Source organism: Phalangium opilio, unplaced genomic scaffold, assembly GCF_054372755.1.
Source record: "Phalangium opilio isolate 3A_F unplaced genomic scaffold, DU_Popi_V2 ptg000019l_1, whole genome shotgun sequence".
Lineage (NCBI taxonomy): Eukaryota > Metazoa > Arthropoda > Arachnida > Opiliones > Phalangiidae > Phalangium > Phalangium opilio.
In genome coordinates this window covers 3,517,248-3,533,689 of record NW_028324152.1, presented here as the reverse complement: position 1 = coordinate 3,533,689, position 16,442 = coordinate 3,517,248, and the positions used below count along the sequence as shown (strand labels likewise).

The 16,442-nt window shown below is 35.6% G+C and overlaps 44 non-coding genes across 44 annotated transcripts; all 44 read right to left on the bottom strand.

Annotated features, from left to right (window-relative positions):
• Positions 1-108: 108 nt before the first annotated feature.
• TRNAT-UGU (transfer RNA threonine (anticodon UGU)) lies at positions 109-181 on the bottom strand. Its single transcript has one exon. It is a non-coding gene; the product is annotated as a tRNA-Thr (tRNA).
• A 166-nt stretch (positions 182-347) lies between these two features.
• Positions 348-420, bottom strand: TRNAT-AGU (transfer RNA threonine (anticodon AGU)). Its single transcript has one exon. It is a non-coding gene; the product is annotated as a tRNA-Thr (tRNA).
• A 166-nt stretch (positions 421-586) lies between these two features.
• TRNAT-AGU (transfer RNA threonine (anticodon AGU)) lies at positions 587-659 on the bottom strand. The gene has a single exon. It is a non-coding gene; the product is annotated as a tRNA-Thr (tRNA).
• A 133-nt stretch (positions 660-792) lies between these two features.
• On the bottom strand, positions 793-865 carry TRNAT-AGU (transfer RNA threonine (anticodon AGU)). Its single transcript has one exon. It is a non-coding gene; the product is annotated as a tRNA-Thr (tRNA).
• Positions 866-998: 133 nt separating this feature from the next.
• TRNAT-AGU (transfer RNA threonine (anticodon AGU)) lies at positions 999-1,071 on the bottom strand. Its single transcript has one exon. It is a non-coding gene; the product is annotated as a tRNA-Thr (tRNA).
• A 133-nt stretch (positions 1,072-1,204) lies between these two features.
• Positions 1,205-1,277, bottom strand: TRNAT-UGU (transfer RNA threonine (anticodon UGU)). The gene has a single exon. It is a non-coding gene; the product is annotated as a tRNA-Thr (tRNA).
• Positions 1,278-1,443: 166 nt separating this feature from the next.
• TRNAT-AGU (transfer RNA threonine (anticodon AGU)) lies at positions 1,444-1,516 on the bottom strand. The gene has a single exon. It is a non-coding gene; the product is annotated as a tRNA-Thr (tRNA).
• A 133-nt stretch (positions 1,517-1,649) lies between these two features.
• Positions 1,650-1,722, bottom strand: TRNAT-AGU (transfer RNA threonine (anticodon AGU)). The gene has a single exon. It is a non-coding gene; the product is annotated as a tRNA-Thr (tRNA).
• Positions 1,723-1,855: 133 nt separating this feature from the next.
• TRNAT-UGU (transfer RNA threonine (anticodon UGU)) lies at positions 1,856-1,928 on the bottom strand. Its single transcript has one exon. It is a non-coding gene; the product is annotated as a tRNA-Thr (tRNA).
• Positions 1,929-2,094: 166 nt separating this feature from the next.
• Positions 2,095-2,167, bottom strand: TRNAT-AGU (transfer RNA threonine (anticodon AGU)). Its single transcript has one exon. It is a non-coding gene; the product is annotated as a tRNA-Thr (tRNA).
• Positions 2,168-2,300: 133 nt separating this feature from the next.
• On the bottom strand, positions 2,301-2,373 carry TRNAT-AGU (transfer RNA threonine (anticodon AGU)). The gene has a single exon. It is a non-coding gene; the product is annotated as a tRNA-Thr (tRNA).
• Positions 2,374-2,745: 372 nt separating this feature from the next.
• On the bottom strand, positions 2,746-2,818 carry TRNAT-AGU (transfer RNA threonine (anticodon AGU)). The gene has a single exon. It is a non-coding gene; the product is annotated as a tRNA-Thr (tRNA).
• A 133-nt stretch (positions 2,819-2,951) lies between these two features.
• Positions 2,952-3,024, bottom strand: TRNAT-UGU (transfer RNA threonine (anticodon UGU)). Its single transcript has one exon. It is a non-coding gene; the product is annotated as a tRNA-Thr (tRNA).
• A 372-nt stretch (positions 3,025-3,396) lies between these two features.
• TRNAT-AGU (transfer RNA threonine (anticodon AGU)) lies at positions 3,397-3,469 on the bottom strand. The gene has a single exon. It is a non-coding gene; the product is annotated as a tRNA-Thr (tRNA).
• Positions 3,470-3,809: 340 nt separating this feature from the next.
• Positions 3,810-3,882, bottom strand: TRNAT-CGU (transfer RNA threonine (anticodon CGU)). Its single transcript has one exon. It is a non-coding gene; the product is annotated as a tRNA-Thr (tRNA).
• A 339-nt stretch (positions 3,883-4,221) lies between these two features.
• TRNAT-UGU (transfer RNA threonine (anticodon UGU)) lies at positions 4,222-4,294 on the bottom strand. Its single transcript has one exon. It is a non-coding gene; the product is annotated as a tRNA-Thr (tRNA).
• Positions 4,295-4,460: 166 nt separating this feature from the next.
• Positions 4,461-4,533, bottom strand: TRNAT-AGU (transfer RNA threonine (anticodon AGU)). Its single transcript has one exon. It is a non-coding gene; the product is annotated as a tRNA-Thr (tRNA).
• Positions 4,534-4,666: 133 nt separating this feature from the next.
• TRNAT-AGU (transfer RNA threonine (anticodon AGU)) lies at positions 4,667-4,739 on the bottom strand. The gene has a single exon. It is a non-coding gene; the product is annotated as a tRNA-Thr (tRNA).
• A 372-nt stretch (positions 4,740-5,111) lies between these two features.
• On the bottom strand, positions 5,112-5,184 carry TRNAT-AGU (transfer RNA threonine (anticodon AGU)). Its single transcript has one exon. It is a non-coding gene; the product is annotated as a tRNA-Thr (tRNA).
• Positions 5,185-5,969: 785 nt separating this feature from the next.
• TRNAT-CGU (transfer RNA threonine (anticodon CGU)) lies at positions 5,970-6,042 on the bottom strand. Its single transcript has one exon. It is a non-coding gene; the product is annotated as a tRNA-Thr (tRNA).
• A 339-nt stretch (positions 6,043-6,381) lies between these two features.
• On the bottom strand, positions 6,382-6,454 carry TRNAT-AGU (transfer RNA threonine (anticodon AGU)). Its single transcript has one exon. It is a non-coding gene; the product is annotated as a tRNA-Thr (tRNA).
• Positions 6,455-7,032: 578 nt separating this feature from the next.
• Positions 7,033-7,105, bottom strand: TRNAT-AGU (transfer RNA threonine (anticodon AGU)). The gene has a single exon. It is a non-coding gene; the product is annotated as a tRNA-Thr (tRNA).
• Positions 7,106-7,271: 166 nt separating this feature from the next.
• TRNAT-AGU (transfer RNA threonine (anticodon AGU)) lies at positions 7,272-7,344 on the bottom strand. The gene has a single exon. It is a non-coding gene; the product is annotated as a tRNA-Thr (tRNA).
• Positions 7,345-7,716: 372 nt separating this feature from the next.
• On the bottom strand, positions 7,717-7,789 carry TRNAT-AGU (transfer RNA threonine (anticodon AGU)). The gene has a single exon. It is a non-coding gene; the product is annotated as a tRNA-Thr (tRNA).
• Positions 7,790-7,955: 166 nt separating this feature from the next.
• Positions 7,956-8,028, bottom strand: TRNAT-AGU (transfer RNA threonine (anticodon AGU)). The gene has a single exon. It is a non-coding gene; the product is annotated as a tRNA-Thr (tRNA).
• A 372-nt stretch (positions 8,029-8,400) lies between these two features.
• On the bottom strand, positions 8,401-8,473 carry TRNAT-AGU (transfer RNA threonine (anticodon AGU)). Its single transcript has one exon. It is a non-coding gene; the product is annotated as a tRNA-Thr (tRNA).
• A 372-nt stretch (positions 8,474-8,845) lies between these two features.
• TRNAT-AGU (transfer RNA threonine (anticodon AGU)) lies at positions 8,846-8,918 on the bottom strand. The gene has a single exon. It is a non-coding gene; the product is annotated as a tRNA-Thr (tRNA).
• Positions 8,919-9,290: 372 nt separating this feature from the next.
• Positions 9,291-9,363, bottom strand: TRNAS-AGA (transfer RNA serine (anticodon AGA)). Its single transcript has one exon. It is a non-coding gene; the product is annotated as a tRNA-Ser (tRNA).
• Positions 9,364-9,496: 133 nt separating this feature from the next.
• TRNAT-AGU (transfer RNA threonine (anticodon AGU)) lies at positions 9,497-9,569 on the bottom strand. Its single transcript has one exon. It is a non-coding gene; the product is annotated as a tRNA-Thr (tRNA).
• Positions 9,570-9,941: 372 nt separating this feature from the next.
• Positions 9,942-10,014, bottom strand: TRNAT-AGU (transfer RNA threonine (anticodon AGU)). Its single transcript has one exon. It is a non-coding gene; the product is annotated as a tRNA-Thr (tRNA).
• Positions 10,015-10,386: 372 nt separating this feature from the next.
• Positions 10,387-10,459, bottom strand: TRNAT-AGU (transfer RNA threonine (anticodon AGU)). Its single transcript has one exon. It is a non-coding gene; the product is annotated as a tRNA-Thr (tRNA).
• A 372-nt stretch (positions 10,460-10,831) lies between these two features.
• Positions 10,832-10,904, bottom strand: TRNAT-AGU (transfer RNA threonine (anticodon AGU)). Its single transcript has one exon. It is a non-coding gene; the product is annotated as a tRNA-Thr (tRNA).
• A 372-nt stretch (positions 10,905-11,276) lies between these two features.
• On the bottom strand, positions 11,277-11,349 carry TRNAS-AGA (transfer RNA serine (anticodon AGA)). The gene has a single exon. It is a non-coding gene; the product is annotated as a tRNA-Ser (tRNA).
• A 133-nt stretch (positions 11,350-11,482) lies between these two features.
• TRNAT-AGU (transfer RNA threonine (anticodon AGU)) lies at positions 11,483-11,555 on the bottom strand. Its single transcript has one exon. It is a non-coding gene; the product is annotated as a tRNA-Thr (tRNA).
• Positions 11,556-11,927: 372 nt separating this feature from the next.
• Positions 11,928-12,000, bottom strand: TRNAT-AGU (transfer RNA threonine (anticodon AGU)). Its single transcript has one exon. It is a non-coding gene; the product is annotated as a tRNA-Thr (tRNA).
• A 372-nt stretch (positions 12,001-12,372) lies between these two features.
• Positions 12,373-12,445, bottom strand: TRNAT-AGU (transfer RNA threonine (anticodon AGU)). Its single transcript has one exon. It is a non-coding gene; the product is annotated as a tRNA-Thr (tRNA).
• A 339-nt stretch (positions 12,446-12,784) lies between these two features.
• On the bottom strand, positions 12,785-12,857 carry TRNAT-AGU (transfer RNA threonine (anticodon AGU)). The gene has a single exon. It is a non-coding gene; the product is annotated as a tRNA-Thr (tRNA).
• A 372-nt stretch (positions 12,858-13,229) lies between these two features.
• TRNAT-AGU (transfer RNA threonine (anticodon AGU)) lies at positions 13,230-13,302 on the bottom strand. The gene has a single exon. It is a non-coding gene; the product is annotated as a tRNA-Thr (tRNA).
• Positions 13,303-13,674: 372 nt separating this feature from the next.
• On the bottom strand, positions 13,675-13,747 carry TRNAT-AGU (transfer RNA threonine (anticodon AGU)). Its single transcript has one exon. It is a non-coding gene; the product is annotated as a tRNA-Thr (tRNA).
• Positions 13,748-14,086: 339 nt separating this feature from the next.
• On the bottom strand, positions 14,087-14,159 carry TRNAT-UGU (transfer RNA threonine (anticodon UGU)). Its single transcript has one exon. It is a non-coding gene; the product is annotated as a tRNA-Thr (tRNA).
• Positions 14,160-14,292: 133 nt separating this feature from the next.
• TRNAT-AGU (transfer RNA threonine (anticodon AGU)) lies at positions 14,293-14,365 on the bottom strand. The gene has a single exon. It is a non-coding gene; the product is annotated as a tRNA-Thr (tRNA).
• A 133-nt stretch (positions 14,366-14,498) lies between these two features.
• TRNAT-AGU (transfer RNA threonine (anticodon AGU)) lies at positions 14,499-14,571 on the bottom strand. Its single transcript has one exon. It is a non-coding gene; the product is annotated as a tRNA-Thr (tRNA).
• Positions 14,572-16,037: 1,466 nt separating this feature from the next.
• Positions 16,038-16,110, bottom strand: TRNAN-AUU (transfer RNA asparagine (anticodon AUU)). Its single transcript has one exon. It is a non-coding gene; the product is annotated as a tRNA-Asn (tRNA).
• A 133-nt stretch (positions 16,111-16,243) lies between these two features.
• TRNAT-AGU (transfer RNA threonine (anticodon AGU)) lies at positions 16,244-16,316 on the bottom strand. Its single transcript has one exon. It is a non-coding gene; the product is annotated as a tRNA-Thr (tRNA).
• Between the last annotated feature and the right edge of the window lie 126 nt (positions 16,317-16,442).

Sequence of the window (16,442 nt, the reverse complement as noted above, 5' to 3'; positions counted from 1 at the left end):
GAATATTCCAGTAATTTAACTAAATTAACTCATCGGAATTTTTACCCTATTGTTTTAATTTTTCAAAATTTAATAGCTACGAAATCTAGTTCAAGTAACATAACAGCGAGGCTCCGACGAGATTCGAACTCATGATCTCCTGTTTACAAGACAGGCGCTTTAACCACTAAGCCACGGAGCCCTTGCTTTGAAGCGACATGAATGCTGAATATTTCAGTAAATTAACTAAATTATCTCATGAGAACTTTAACACTATTGTTTGCATATATGCATATCTAAATCAACTATTATTTTTAATTTTTCAAAATTTAATAGCTTCGAAATCTAGTTCAATCAACATAACAGCGGGGCTCCGACGAGAATCGAACTCATGATCTCCTGTTTACTAGACAGGCGCTTTAACCACTGAGCCACGGAGCCCTTGCTTTGAAGCGACATGAATGCTGAATATTCCAGTAAATTAACTAAATTATCTCATGAGAACTTTAACACTATTGTTTGCATATATGCATATCTAAATCAACTATTATTTTTAATTTTTCAAAATTTAATAGCTTCGAAATCTAGTTCAATCAACATAACAGCGGGGCTCCGACGAGAATCGAACTCATGATCTCCTGTTTACTAGACAGGCGCTTTAACCACTAAGCCACGGAGCCCTTGCTTTGAAGCGAAATGAATGCTGAATATTCCAGTAATTTAACTAAATTAACTCATCGGAATTTTTACCCTATTGTTTTAATTTTTCAAAATTTAATAGCTACGAAATCTAGGTCAAGTAACATAACAGCAAGGCTCCGACGAGAATCGAACTCATGATCTCCTGTTTACTAGACAGGCGCTTTAACCACTAAGCCACGGAGCCCTTGCTTTGAAGCGACATGAATGCTGAATATTCCAGTAATTTAACTAAATTAACTCATCGGAATTTTTACCCTATTGTTTTAATTTTTCAAAATTTAATACCTACGAAATCTAGGTCAAGTAACATAACAGCAAGGCTCCGACGAGAATCGAACTCATGATCTCCTGTTTACTAGACAGGCGCTTTAATCACTAAGCCACGGAGCCCTCGCTTTGAAGCGACATGAATGCTGAATATTCCAGTAATTTAACTAAATTAACTCATCGGAATTTTTACCCTATTGTTTTAATTTTTCAAAATTTAATAGCTACGAAATCTAGTTCAAGTAACATAACAGCGAGGCTCCGACGAGAATCGAACTCATGATCTCCTGTTTACAAGACAGGCGCTTTAACCACTAAGCCACGGAGCCCTTGCTTTGAAGCGACATGAATGCTGAATATTTCAGTAAATTAACTAAATTATCTCATGAGAACTTTAACACTATTGTTTGCATATATGCATATCTAAATCAACTATTATTTTTAATTTTTCAAAATTTAATAGCTTCGAAATCTAGTTCAATCAACATAACAGCGGGGCTCCGACGAGAATCGAACTCATGATCTCCTGTTTACTAGACAGGCGCTTTAACCACTAAGCCACGGAGCCCTTGCTTTGAAGCGAAATGAATGCTGAATATTCCAGTAATTTAACTAAATTAACTCATCGGAATTTTTACCCTATTGTTTTAATTTTTCAAAATTTAATAGCTACGAAATCTAGGTCAAGTAACATAACAGCAAGGCTCCGACGAGAATCGAACTCATGATCTCCTGTTTACTAGACAGGCGCTTTAATCACTAAGCCACGGAGCCCTCGCTTTGAAGCGACATGTATGCTGAATATTCCAGTAATTTAACTAAATTAACTCATCGGAATTTTTACCCTATTGTTTTAATTTTTCAAAATTTAATAGCTACGAAATCTAGTTCAAGTAACATAACAGCGAGGCTCCGACGAGATTCGAACTCATGATCTCCTGTTTACAAGACAGGCGCTTTAACCACTAAGCCACGGAGCCCTTGCTTTGAAGCGACATGAATGCTGAATATTTCAGTAAATTAACTAAATTATCTCATGAGAACTTTAACACTATTGTTTGCATATATGCATATCTAAATCAACTATTATTTTTAATTTTTCAAAATTTAATAGCTTCGAAATCTAGTTCAATCAACATAACAGCGGGGCTCCGACGAGAATCGAACTCATGATCTCCTGTTTACTAGACAGGCGCTTTAACCACTGAGCCACGGAGCCCTTGCTTTGAAGCGACATGAATGCTGAATATTCCAGTAATTTAACTAAATTAACTCATCGGAATTTTTACCCTATTGTTTTAATTTTTCAAAATTTAATAGCTACGAAATCTAGGTCAAGTAACATAACAGCAAGGCTCCGACGAGAATCGAACTCATGATCTCCTGTTTACTAGACAGGCGCTTTAACCACTAAGCCACGGAGCCCTTGCTTTGAAGCTATATGAATGCTGAATATTTCAGTAAATTAACTAAATTATCTCATGGGAACTTTTTCACTATTGTTTGCATATATGCATATCTAAATCAACTATTATTTTTAATTTTTCAAAATTTAATAGCTTCGAAATCTAGTTCAAGTAATATAACAGCAAGGCTCCGACGAGAATCGAACACATGATCTCCTGTTTACAAGACTGGCGCTTTAACCACTAAGCCACGGAGCCCTTGCTTTGAAGCGATATGAATGCAGAATATTTCAGTAAATTAACTAAATTATCTCATGGGAACTTTTGCCCTATTATTTTAATTTTTCAAAATTATATAGCTACGAAATCTAGTTCAAGTAACATAACAGCGAGGCTCCGACGAGAATCGAACTCATGATCTCCTGTTTACTAGACAGGCGCTTTAACCACTAAGCCACGGAGCCCTCGCCTTGAAGCGACATGAATGCTGAATATTCCAGTAATTTAACTAAATTATCTCATCGGAATTTTTACCCTATTGTTTTAATTTTTCAAAATTTAATAGCTACGAAATCTAGTTCAAGTAACATAACAGCGAAGCTCCGACGAGAATCGAACTCATGATCTCCTGTTTACAAGACAGGCGCTTTAACCACTAAGCCACGGAGCCCTTGCTTTGAAGCGACATGAATGCTGAATATTTCAGTAAATTAACTAAATTATCTCATGAGAACTTTAACACTATTGTTTGCATATGTGCATATCTAAATCAACTATTATTTTTAATTTTTCAAAATTTAATAGCTTCGAAATCTAGTTCAATCAACATAACAGCGGGGCTCCGACGAGAATCGAAATCATGATCTCCTGTTTACTAGACAGGCGCTTTAACCACTAAGCCACGGAGCCCTTGCTTTGAAGCGATATGAATGCAGAATATTTCAGTAAATTAACTAAATTATCTCATGGGAACTTTTGCCCTATTATTTTAATTTTTCAAAATTATATAGCTACGAAATCTAGTTCAAGTAACATAACAGCGCGGCTCCGACGAGAATCGAACTCATGATCTCCTGTTTACTAGACAGGCGCTTTAACCACTAAGCCACGGAGCCCTTGCTTTGAAGCGATATGAATGCAGAATATTTCAGTAAATTAACTAAATTATCTCATGGGAACTTTTGCCCTATTATTTTTAATTTTTCAAAATTTAATAGCTTCGAAATCTAGTTCAAGTAATATAACAGCAAGGCTCCGACGAGAATCGAACACATGATCTCCTGTTTACAAGACTGGCGCTTTAACCACTAAGCCACGGAGCCCTTGCTTTGCAGCGATATGAATGCAGAATATTTCAGTAAATTAACTAAATTATCTCATGGGAACTTTTGCCCTATTATTTTAATTTTTCAAAATTATATAGCTACGAAATCTAGTTCAAGTAACATAACAGCGAGGCTCCGACGAGAATCGAACTCATGATCTCCTGTTTACGAGACAGGCGCTTTAACCACTAAGCCACGGAGCCCTTGCTTTGAAGCGATATGAATGCAGAATATTTCAGTAAATTAACTAAATTATCTCATGGGAACTTTTGCCCTATTATTTTAATTTTTCAAAATTATATAGCTACGAAATCTAGTTCAAGTAACATAACAGTGAGGCTTCGACGAGAATCGAACTCATGATCTCCTGTTTACTAGACAGGCGCTTTAATCACTAAGCCGCGGAGCCCTCGCTTTGAAGCGACATGAATGCTGAATATTCCAGTAATTTAACTAAATTAACTCATCGGAATTTTTACCCTATTGTTTTAATTTTTCAAAATTTAATAGCTACGAAATCTAGTTCAAGTAACATAACAGCGAGGCTCCGACGAGAATCGAACTCATGATCTCCTGTTTACAAGACAGGCGCTTTAACCACTAAGCCACGGAGCCCTTGCTTTGAAGCGACATGAATGCTGAATATTTCAGTAAATTAACTAAATTATCTCATGAGAACTTTAACACTATTGTTTGCATATATGCATATCTAAATCAACTATTATTTTTAATTTTTCAAAATTTAATAGCTTCGAAATCTAGTTCAATCAACATAACAGCGGGGCTCCGACGAGAGTCGAACTCATGATCTCCTGTTTACTAGACAGGCGCTTTAACCACTAAGCCACGGAGCCCTTGCTTTGAAGCGACATGAATGCTGAATATTCCAGTAATTTAACTAAATTAACTCATCGGAATTTTTACCCTATTGTTTTAATTTTTCAAAATTTAATAGCTACGAAATCTAGGTCAAGTAACATAACAGCAAGGCTCCGACGAGAATCGAACTCATGATCTCCTGTTTACTAGACAGGCGCTTTAACCACTAAGCCACGGAGCCCTTGCTTTGAAGCTATATGAATGCTGAATATTTCAGTAAATTAACTAAATTATCTCATGGGAACTTTTTCACTATTGTTTGCATATATGCATATCTAAATCAACTATTATTTTTAATTTTTCAAAATTTAATAGCTTCGAAATCTAGTTCAAGTAATATAACAGCAAGGCTCCGACGAGAATCGAACACATGATCTCCTGTTTACAAGACTGGCGCTTTAACCACTAAGCCACGGAGCCCTTGCTTTGAAGCGATATGAATGCAGAATATTTCAGTAAATTAACTAAATTATCTCATGGGAACTTTTGCCCTATTATTTTAATTTTTCAAAATTATATAGCTACGAAATCTAGTTCAAGTAACATAACAGCGAGGCTCCGACGAGAATCGAACTCATGATCTCCCGTTTACTAGACAGGCGCTTTAACCACTAAGCCACGGAGCCCTCGCTTTGAAGCGACATGAATGCTGAATATTCCAGTAATTTAACTAAATTATCTCATCGGAATTTTTACCCTATTGTTTTAATTTTTCAAAATTTAATAGCTACGAAATCTAGTTCAAGTAACATAACAGCGAAGCTCCGACGAGAATCGAACTCATGATCTCCGTTTTACAAGACAGGCGCTTTAACCACTAACCCACGGAGCCCTTGCTTTGAAGCGACATGAATGCTGAATATTTCAGTAAATTAACTAAATTATCTCATGAGAACTTTAACACTATTGTTTGCATATATGCATATCTAAATCAACTATTATTTTTAATTTTTCAAAATTTAATAGCTTCGAAATCTAGTTCAATCAACATAACAGCGGGGCTCCGACGAGAATCGAAATCATGATCTCCTGTTTACTAGACAGGCGCTTTAACCACTAAGCCACGGAGCCCTTGCTTTGAAGCGATATGAATGCAGAATATTTCAGTAAATTAACTAAATTATCTCATGGGAACTTTTGCCCTATTATTTTTAATTTTTCAAAATTTAATAGCTTCGAAATCTAGTTCAAGTAATATAACAGCAAGGCTCCGACGAGAATCGAACACATGATCTCCTGTTTACAAGACTGGCGCTTTAACCACTAAGCCACGGAGCCCTTGCTTTGCAGCGATATGAATGCAGAATATTTCAGTAAATTAACTAAATTATCTCATGGGAACTTTTGCCCTATTATTTTAATTTTTCAAAATTATATAGCTACGAAATCTAGTTCAAGTAACATAACAGCGAGGCTCCGACGAGAATCGAACTCATGATCTCCTGTTTACGAGACAGGCGCTTTAACCACTAAGCCACGGAGCCCTTGCTTTGAAGCGATATGAATGCAGAATATTTCAGTAAATTAACTAAATTATCTCATGGGAACTTTTGCCCTATTATTTTAATTTTTCAAAATTATATAGCTACGAAATCTAGTTCAAGTAACATAACAGTGAGGCTTCGACGAGAATCGAACTCATGATCTCCTGTTTACTAGACAGGCGCTTTAATCACTAAGCCGCGGAGCCCTCGCTTTGAAGCGACATGAATGCTGAATATTCCAGTAATTTAACTAAATTAACTCATCGGAATTTTTACCCTATTGTTTTAATTTTTCAAAATTTAATAGCTACGAAATCTAGTTCTAGTAACATAACAGCGAGGCTCCGACGAGAATCGAACTCATGATCTCCTGTTTACTAGACAGGCGCTTTAACCACTAAGCCACGGAGCCCTTGCTTTGAAGCGATATGAATGCTGAATATTTCAGTAAATTAACTAAATTATCTCATGGGAACTTTTACACTATTGTTTGCATATATGCATATCTAAATCATTTATAATTTTTAATTTTTCAAAATTTAATAGCTTCGAAATCTAGTTCAAGTAATATAACAGCTAGGCTCCGACGAGAATCGAACACATGATCTCCTGTTTACAAGAGAGGCGCTTTAACCACTAAGCCAAGGAGCCCTTGGTTTGAAGCGATATGAATGCAGAATATTTCAGTAAATTAACTAAATTATCTCATGGGAACTTTTGCCCTATTATTTTAATTTTTCAAAATTATATAGCTACGAAATCTAGTTCAAGTAACATAACAGCGAGGCTCCGACGAGAATCGAACTAATGATCTCCAGTTTACTAGACAGGCGCTTTAACCACTAAGCCACGGAGCCCTTGCTATGAAGCGACATGAACACTGAATATTCCAGTAATTTAACTAAATTAACTCCTCGGAATTTTTACCCTATTGTTTTAATTTTTCAAAATTTAATAGCTACGAAATCTAGGTCAAGTAACATAACAGCAAGGCTCCGACGAGAATCGAACTCATGATCTCCTGATTACTAGACAGGCGCTTTAACCACTAAGCCACGGAGCCCTTGCTTTGAAGCGATATGAATGCTGAATATTTCAGTAAATTAACTAAATTATCTCATGGGAACTTTTACACTATTGTTTGCATATATGCATATCTAAATCAACTATAATTTTTAATTTTTCAAAATTTAATAGCTACGAAATCTAGGTCAAGTAACATAACACCAAGGCTCCGACGAGAATCGAACTCATGATCTCCTGTTTACTAGACAGGCGCTTTAACCACTAAGCCACGGAGCCCTTGCTTTGAAGCGATATGAATGCTGAATATTTCAGTAAATTATCTAAATTATCACATCGGAACTTATACACTATTGTTTGCATATATGCATATCTAAATCATTTATAATTTTTAATTTTTCAAAATTTAATAGCTTCGAAATCTAGTTCAAGTAATATAACAGCTAGGCTCCGACGAGAATCGAACACATGATCTCCTGTTTACAAGACAGGCGCGTTAACCACTAAGCCAAGGAGCCCTTGGTTTGAAGCGATATGAATGCAGAATATTTCAGTAAATTAACTAAATTATCTCATGGGAATTTTTACCCTATTGTTTTAATTTTTCAAAATTTAAAAGCTACGAAATCTAGGTCAAGTAACATAACAGCAAGGCTCCGACGAGAATCGAACTCATGATCTCCTGTTTACTAGACAGGCGCTTTAACCACTAAGCCACGGAGCCCTTGCTTTGAAGCGATATGAATGCTGAATATTTCAGTAAATTAACTAAATTATCTCATGGGAACTTTTTCACTATTGTTTGCATATATGCATATCTAAATCAACTATTATTTTTAATTTTTCAAAATTTAATAGCTACGAAATCTAGGTCAAGTAACATAACACCAAGGCTCCGACGAGAATCGAACTCATGATCTCCTGTTTACTAGACAGTCGCTTTAACCACTAAGCCACGGAGCCCTTGCTTTGAAGCGATATGAATGCTGAATATTTCAGTAAATTATCTAAATTATCACATCGGAACTTATACACTATTGTTTGCTTATATGCATACCTAAATCAACTATTATTTTTAATTTTTCAAAATTTAATAGCTTCGAAATCTAGTTCAAGTAATATAACAGCGAGGCTCCGACGAGAATCAAACTCATGATCTCCTGTTTACAAGACAGGCGCTTTAACCTCCAAGCCACGGAGCCCTTGGTTTGAAGCGATATGAATGCAGAATATTTCAGTAAATTAACTAAATTATCTCATGGGAACTTTTGCCCTATTATTTTAATTTTTCAAAATTATATAGCTACGAAATCTAGGTCAAGTAACATAACAGCAAGGCTCCGACGAGAATCGAACTCATGATCTCCTGTTTACTAGACAGGCGCTTTAACCACTAAGCCACGGAGCCCTTGCTTTGAAGCGATATGAATGCTGAATATTTCAGTATATTAACTAAATTATCTCATGGGAACTTTTTCACTATTGTTTGCATATATGCATATCTAAATCAACTATTATTTTTAATTTTTCAAAATTTAATAGCTTCGAAATCTAGTTCAAGTAATATAACAGCGAGGCTCCGACGAGAATCGAACTCATGATCTCCTGTTTACTAGACAGCCGCTTTAACCACTAAGCCACGGAGCCCTTGCTTTGAAGCGATATGAATGCAGAATATTTCAGTAAATTAACTAAATTATCTCATGGGAATTTTTACCCTATTGTTTTAATTTTTCAAAATTTAATAGCTACGAAATCTAGGTCAAGTAACATAACAGCAAGGCTCCGACGAGAATCGAACTCATGATCTCCTGTTTACTAGACAGGCGCTTTAACCACTAAGCCACGGAGCCCTTGCTTTGAAGCGATATGAATGCTGAATATTTCAGTATATTAACTAAATTATCTCATGGGAACTTTTTCACTATTGTTTGCATATATGCATATCTAAATCAACTATTATTTTTAATTTTTCAAAATTTAATAGCTTCGAAATCTAGTTCAAGTAATATAACAGCGAGGCTCCGACGAGAATCGAACTCATGATCTCCTGTTTACTAGACAGCCGCTTTAACCACTAAGCCACGGAGCCCTTGCTTTGAAGCGATATGAATGCAGAATATTTCAGTAAATTAACTAAATTATCTCATGGGAACTTTTGCCCTATTATTTTAATTTTTCAAAATTATATAGCTACGAAATCTAGTTCAAGTAACATAACAGCGAGGCTTCGACGAGAATCGAACTCATGATCTCCTGTTTTCTAGACAGGCGCTTTAATCACTAAGCCACCGAGCCCTCGCTTTGAAGCGACATGAATGCTGAATATTCCAGTAATTTAACTAAATTAACTCATCGGAATTTTTACCCTATTGTTTTAATTTTTCAAAATTTAATAGCTACGAAATCTAGTTCAAGTAACATAACAGCGAGGCTCCGACGAGAATCGAACTCATGATCTCCTGTTTACTAGACAGGCGCTTTAACCACTAAGCCACGGAGCCCTTGCTTTGAAGCGATATGAATGCTGAATATTTCAGTAAATTAACTAAATTATCTCATGGGAACTTTTACACTATTGTTTGCATATATGCATATCTAAATCATTTATAATTTTTAATTTTTCAAAATTTAATAGCTTCGAAATCTAGCTCAAGTAATATAACAGCTAGGCTCCGACGAGAATCGAACACATGATCTCCTGTTTACAAGACAGGCGCTTTAACCACTAAGCCAAGGAGCCCTTGGTTTGAAGCGATATGAATGCAGAATATTTCAGTAAATTAACTAAATTATCTCATGGGAATTTTTACCCTATTGTTTTAATTTTTCAAAATTTAATAGCTACGAAATCTAGGTCAAGTAACATAACAGCAAGGCTCCGACGAGAATCGAACTCATGATCTCCTGTTTACTAGACAGGCGCTTTAACCACTAAGCCACGGAGCCCTTGCTTTGAAGCGATATGAATGCTGAATATTTCAGTAAATTAACTAAATTATCTCATGGGAACTTTTTCACTATTGTTTGCATATATGCATATCTAAATCAACTATTATTTTTAATTTTTCAAAATTTAATAGCTTCGAAATCTAGTTCAAGTAATATAACAGCGAGGCTCCGACGAGAATCGAACAAATGATCTCCTGTTTACAAGACTGGCGCTTTAACCACTAAGCCACGGAGCCCTTGCTTTGCAGCGATATGAATGCAGAATATTTCAGTAAATTAACTAAATTATCTCATGGTAACTTTTGCCCTATTATTTTAATTTTTCAAAATTATGTAGCTACGAAATCTAGTTCAAGTAACATAACAGCGAGGCTCCGACGAGAATCGAACTCATGATCTCCTGTTTACTAGACAGGCGCTTTAACCACTAAGCCACGGAGCCCTTGCTTTGAAGCGATATGAATGCAGGATATTTCAGTAAATTAACTAAATTATCTCATGGGAACTTTTACACTATTGTTTGCATATATGCATATCTAAATCATTTATAATTTTTAATTTTTCAAAATTTAATAGCTTCGAAATCTAGTTCAAGTAATATAACAGCTAGGCTCCGACGAGAATCGAACACATGATCTCCTGTTTACAAGACAGGCGCTTTAACCACTAAGCCAAGGAGCCCTTGGTTTGAAGCGATATGAATGCAGAATATTTCAGTAAATTAACTAAATTATCTCATGGGAATTTTTACCCTATTGTTTTAATTTTTCAAAATTTAATAGCTACGAAATCTAGGTCAAGTAACATAACAGCAAGGCTCCGACGAGAATCGAACTCATGATCTCCTGTTTACTAGACAGGCGCTTTAACCACTAAGCCACGGAGCCCTTGCTTTGAAGCGATATGAATGCTGAATATTTCAGTATATTAACTAAATTATCTCATGGGAACTTTTTCACTATTGTTTGCATATATGCATATCTAAATCAACTATTATTTTTAATTTTTCAAAATTTAATAGCTTCGAAATCTAGTTCAAGTAATATAACAGCGAGGCTCCGACGAGAATCGAACTCATGATCTCCTGTTTACTAGACAGCCGCTTTAACCACTAAGCCACGGAGCCCTTGCTTTGAAGCGATATGAATGCAGAATATTTCAGTAAATTAACTAAATTATCTCATGGGAACTTTTGCCCTATTATTTTAATTTTTCAAAATTATATAGCTACGAAATCTAGTTCAAGTAACATAACAGCGAGGCTTCGACGAGAATCGAACTCATGATCTCCTGTTTTCTAGACAGGCGCTTTAATCACTAAGCCACCGAGCCCTCGCTTTGAAGCGACATGAATGCTGAATATTCCAGTAATTTAACTAAATTAACTCATCGGAATTTTTACCCTATTGTTTTAATTTTTCAAAATTTAATAGCTACGAAATCTAGTTCAAGTAACATAACAGCGAGGCTCCGACGAGAATCGAACTCATGATCTCCTGTTTACTAGACAGGCGCTTTAACCACTAAGCCACGGAGCCCTTGCTTTGAAGCGATATGAATGCTGAATATTTCAGTAAATTAACTAAATTATCTCATGGGAACTTTTACACTATTGTTTGCATATATGCATATCTAAATCATTTATAATTTTTAATTTTTCAAAATTTAATAGCTTCGAAATCTAGCTCAAGTAATATAACAGCTAGGCTCCGACGAGAATCGAACACATGATCTCCTGTTTACAAGACAGGCGCTTTAACCACTAAGCCAAGGAGCCCTTGGTTTGAAGCGATATGAATGCAGAATATTTCAGTAAATTAACTAAATTATCTCATGGGAATTTTTACCCTATTGTTTTAATTTTTCAAAATTTAATAGCTACGAAATCTAGGTCAAGTAACATAACAGCAAGGCTCCGACGAGAATCGAACTCATGATCTCCTGTTTACTAGACAGGCGCTTTAACCACTAAGCCACGGAGCCCTTGCTTTGAAGCGATATGAATGCTGAATATTTCAGTAAATTAACTAAATTATCTCATGGGAACTTTTTCACTATTGTTTGCATATATGCATATCTAAATCAACTATTATTTTTAATTTTTCAAAATTTAATAGCTTCGAAATCTAGTTCAAGTAATATAACAGCGAGGCTCCGACGAGAATCGAACAAATGATCTCCTGTTTACAAGACTGGCGCTTTAACCACTAAGCCACGGAGCCCTTGCTTTGCAGCGATATGAATGCAGAATATTTCAGTAAATTAACTAAATTATCTCATGGTAACTTTTGCCCTATTATTTTAATTTTTCAAAATTATGTAGCTACGAAATCTAGTTCAAGTAACATAACAGCGAGGCTCCGACGAGAATCGAACTCATGATCTCCTGTTTACTAGACAGGCGCTTTAACCACTAAGCCACGGAGCCCTTGCTTTGAAGCGATATGAATGCAGAATATTTCAGTAAATTAACTAAATTATCTCATGGGAACTTTTGCCCTATTATTTTAATTTTTCAAAATTATATAGCTACGAAATCTAGTTCAAGTAACATAACAGCGAGGCTTCGACGAGAATCGAACTCATGATCTCCTGTTTACTAGACAGGCGCTTTAATCACTAAGCCACCGAGCCCTCGCTTTGAAGCGACATGAATGCTGAATATTCCAGTAATTTAACTAAATTAACTCATCGGAATTTTTACCCTATTGTTTTAATTTTTCAAAATTTAATAGCTACGAAATCTAGTTCAAGTAACATAACAGCGAGGCTCCGACGAGAATCGAACTCATGATCTCCTGTTTACTAGACAGGCGCTTTAACCACTAAGCCACGGAGCCCTTGCTTTGAAGCGATATGAATGCTGAATATTTCAGTAAATTAACTAAATTATCTCATGGGAACTTCTACACTATTGTTTGCATATATGCATATCTAAATCATTTATAATTTTTAATTTTTCAAAATTTAATAGCTTCGAAATCTAGTTCAAGTAATATAACAGCTAGGCTCCGACGAGAATCGAACACATGATCTCCTGTTTACAAGACTGGCGCTTTAACCACTAAGCCAAGGAGCCCTTGGTTTGAAGCGATATGAATGCAGAATATTTCAGTAAATTAACTAAATTATCTCATGGGAATTTTTACCCTATTGTTTTAATTTTTCAAAATTTAATAGCTACGAAATCTAGGTCAAGTAACATAACAGCAAGGCTCCGACGAGAATCGAACTCATGATCTCCTGTTTACTAGACAGGCGCTTTAACCACTAAGCCACGGAGCCCTTGCTTTGAAGCGATATGAATGCTGAATATTTCAGTAAATTAACTAAATTATCTCATGGGAACTTTTTCACTATTGTTTGCATATATGCATATCTAAATCAACTATTATTTTTAATTTTTCAAAATTTAATAGCTTCGAAATCTAGTTCAAGTAATATAACAGCGAGGCTCCGACGAGAATCGAACACATGATCTCCTGTTTACAAGACTGGCGCTTTAACCACTAAGCCACGGAGCCCTTGCTTTGCAGCGATATGAATGCAGAATATTTCAGTAAATTAACTAAATTATCTCATGGTAACTTTTGCCCTATTATTTTAATTTTTCAAAATTATGTAGCTACGAAATCTAGTTCAAGTAACATAACAGCGAGGCTCCGACGAGAATCGAACTCATGATCTCCTGTTTACTAGACAGGCGCTTTAACCACTAAGCCACGGAGCCCTTGCTTTGAAGCGATATGAATGCAGAATATTTCAGTAAATTAACTAAATTATCTCATGGGAACTTTTGCCCTATTATTTTAATTTTTCAAAATTATATAGTTACGAAATCTAGTTCAAGTAACATAACACCGAAGGTTCGACGAGAATCGAACTCATGATCTCCTGTTTACTAGACAGGCGCTTTAATCACTAAGCCACGGAGCCCTCGCTTTGAAGCGACATGAATGCTGAATATTCCAGTAATTTAACTAAATTAACTCATCGGAATTTTTACCCTATTGTTTTAATTTTTCAAAATTTAATAGCTACGAAATCTAGTTCACGTAACATAACAGCGAGGCTCCGACGAGAATCGAACTCATGATCTCCTGTTTACAAGACAGGCGCTTTAACCACTAAGCCACGGAGCCCTTGCTTTGAAGCGACATGAATGCTGAATATTCCAGTAATTTAACTAAATTAACTCATCGGAATTTTTACCCTATTGTTTCAATTTTTCAAAATTTAATAGCTACGAAATCTAGGTCAAGTAACATAACAGCAAGGCTCCGACGAGAATCGAACTCATGATCTCCTGTTTACTAGACAGGCGCTTTAACCACTAAGCCACGGAGCCCTTGCTTTGAAGCGATATGAATGCTGAATATTTCAGTAAATTAACTAAATTATCTCATGGGAACTTTTGCCCTATTATTTTAATTTTTCAAAATTATATAGCTACGAAATCTAGGTCAAGTAACATAACAGCAAGGCTCCGACGAGAATAGAACTCATGATCTCCTGTTTACTAGACAGGCGCTTTAACCACTAAGCCACGGAGCCCTTGCTTTGAAGCGATATGAATGCTGAATATTTCAGTAAATTAACTAAATTATCTCATGAGAACTTTAACACTATTGTTTGCATATATGCATATCTAAATCAACTATAATTTCTAATTTTTCAAAATTTAATAGCTTCGAAATCTAGTTCAAGTAATATAACAGCAAGGCTCCGACGAGAATCGAGCACATGATCTCCTGTTTACAAGACTTTCGCTTTAACCACTAAGCCACGGAGCCCTTGCTTTAAAGCGATATGAATGCAGAATATTTCAGTAAATTAACTAAATTATCTCAACGTAACTTTTACACTATTGTTTGCATATATGCATATCTAAATCAACTATTATTTTTAATTTTTCAAAATTTAATAGCTACGAAATCTAGTTCAAGTAATATAACAGGGAGGCTCCGACGAGAATCGAACACATGATCTCCTGTTAACAAGACAGCCGCTTTAACCACTAAGCCACGGAGCCCCTGCTTTGAAGCGATATGAATGCAGAATATTTCAGTAAATTAACTAAATTAACTCATCGGAACTTTTGCCCTATTATTTTAATTTTTCAAAATTATATAGCTACGAAATCTAGTTCAATCAACATAACAGCTAGGCTCCGACGAGAATCGAACACATGATCCCCTGTTTACAAGACAGGCGCTTTAACCACTAAGCCAAGGAGCCCTTGGTTTGAAGCGATATGAATGCAGAATATTTCAGTAAATTAACTAAATTAACTCCTCGGAATTTTTACCCTATTGTTTTAATTTTTCAAAATTTAATAGCTACGAAGTCTAGGTCAAGTAATATAACAGCAAGGCTCCGACGAGAATCGAACACATGATCTCCTGTTTACAAGACTGGCGCTTTAACCACTAAGCCACGGAGCCCTTGCTTTGAAGCAATATGAATGCAGAATATTTCAGTAAATTAACTAAATTATCTCATGGGAAGTTTTGCCCTATTATTTTAATTTTTAAAATTGTATAGCTACGAAATCTAGTTCAAGTAACATAACAGCGAGGCTCCGACGAGAATCGAACACATGATCTCCTGTTTACAAGACTTTCACTTTAACCACTAAGCCACGGAGCCCTTGCTTTGAAGCGATATGAATGCAGAATATTTCAGTAAATTAACTAAATTATCTCAACGTAACTTCTACACTATTGTTTGCATATATGCATATCTAAATCAACTATTATTTTTAATTTTTCAAAATTTAATAGCTACGAAATCTAGTTCAATCAACATAACAGCGAGGCTCCGACGAGAATCGAACACATGATCTCCTGTTTACAAGACAGCCGCTTTAACCACTAAGCCACGGAGCCCTTGCTTTGAAGCAATATGAATGCAGAATATTTCAGTAAATTAACTAAATTATCTCATGGGAAGTTTTGCCCTATTATTTTAATTTTTAAAATTGTATAGCTACGAAATCTAGTTCAAGTAACATAACAGCGAGGCTCCGACGAGACTCGAACTCATGATCTCCTGTTTAATAGACAGGCGCTTTAACCACTAAGCCACGGAGCCCTTGCTTTGAAGCGACATGAATGCTGAATATTCCAGTAATTTAATTAAATTAACTCATCGGAATTTTTACCCTATTGTTTTAATTTTTCAAAATTTAATAGCTACGAAATCTAGGTCAAGTAACATAACAGCAAGGCTCCGACGAGAATCGAACTCATGATCTCCTGTTTACTAGACAGGCGCTTTAACCACTAAGCCACGGAGCCCTTGCTTTGAAGCGATATGAATGCTGAATATTTCAGTAAATTAACTAAATTATCTCATGGGAACTTTTACACTATTGTTTGCATATATGCATATCTAAATCAACTATAATTTCTAATTTTTCAAAA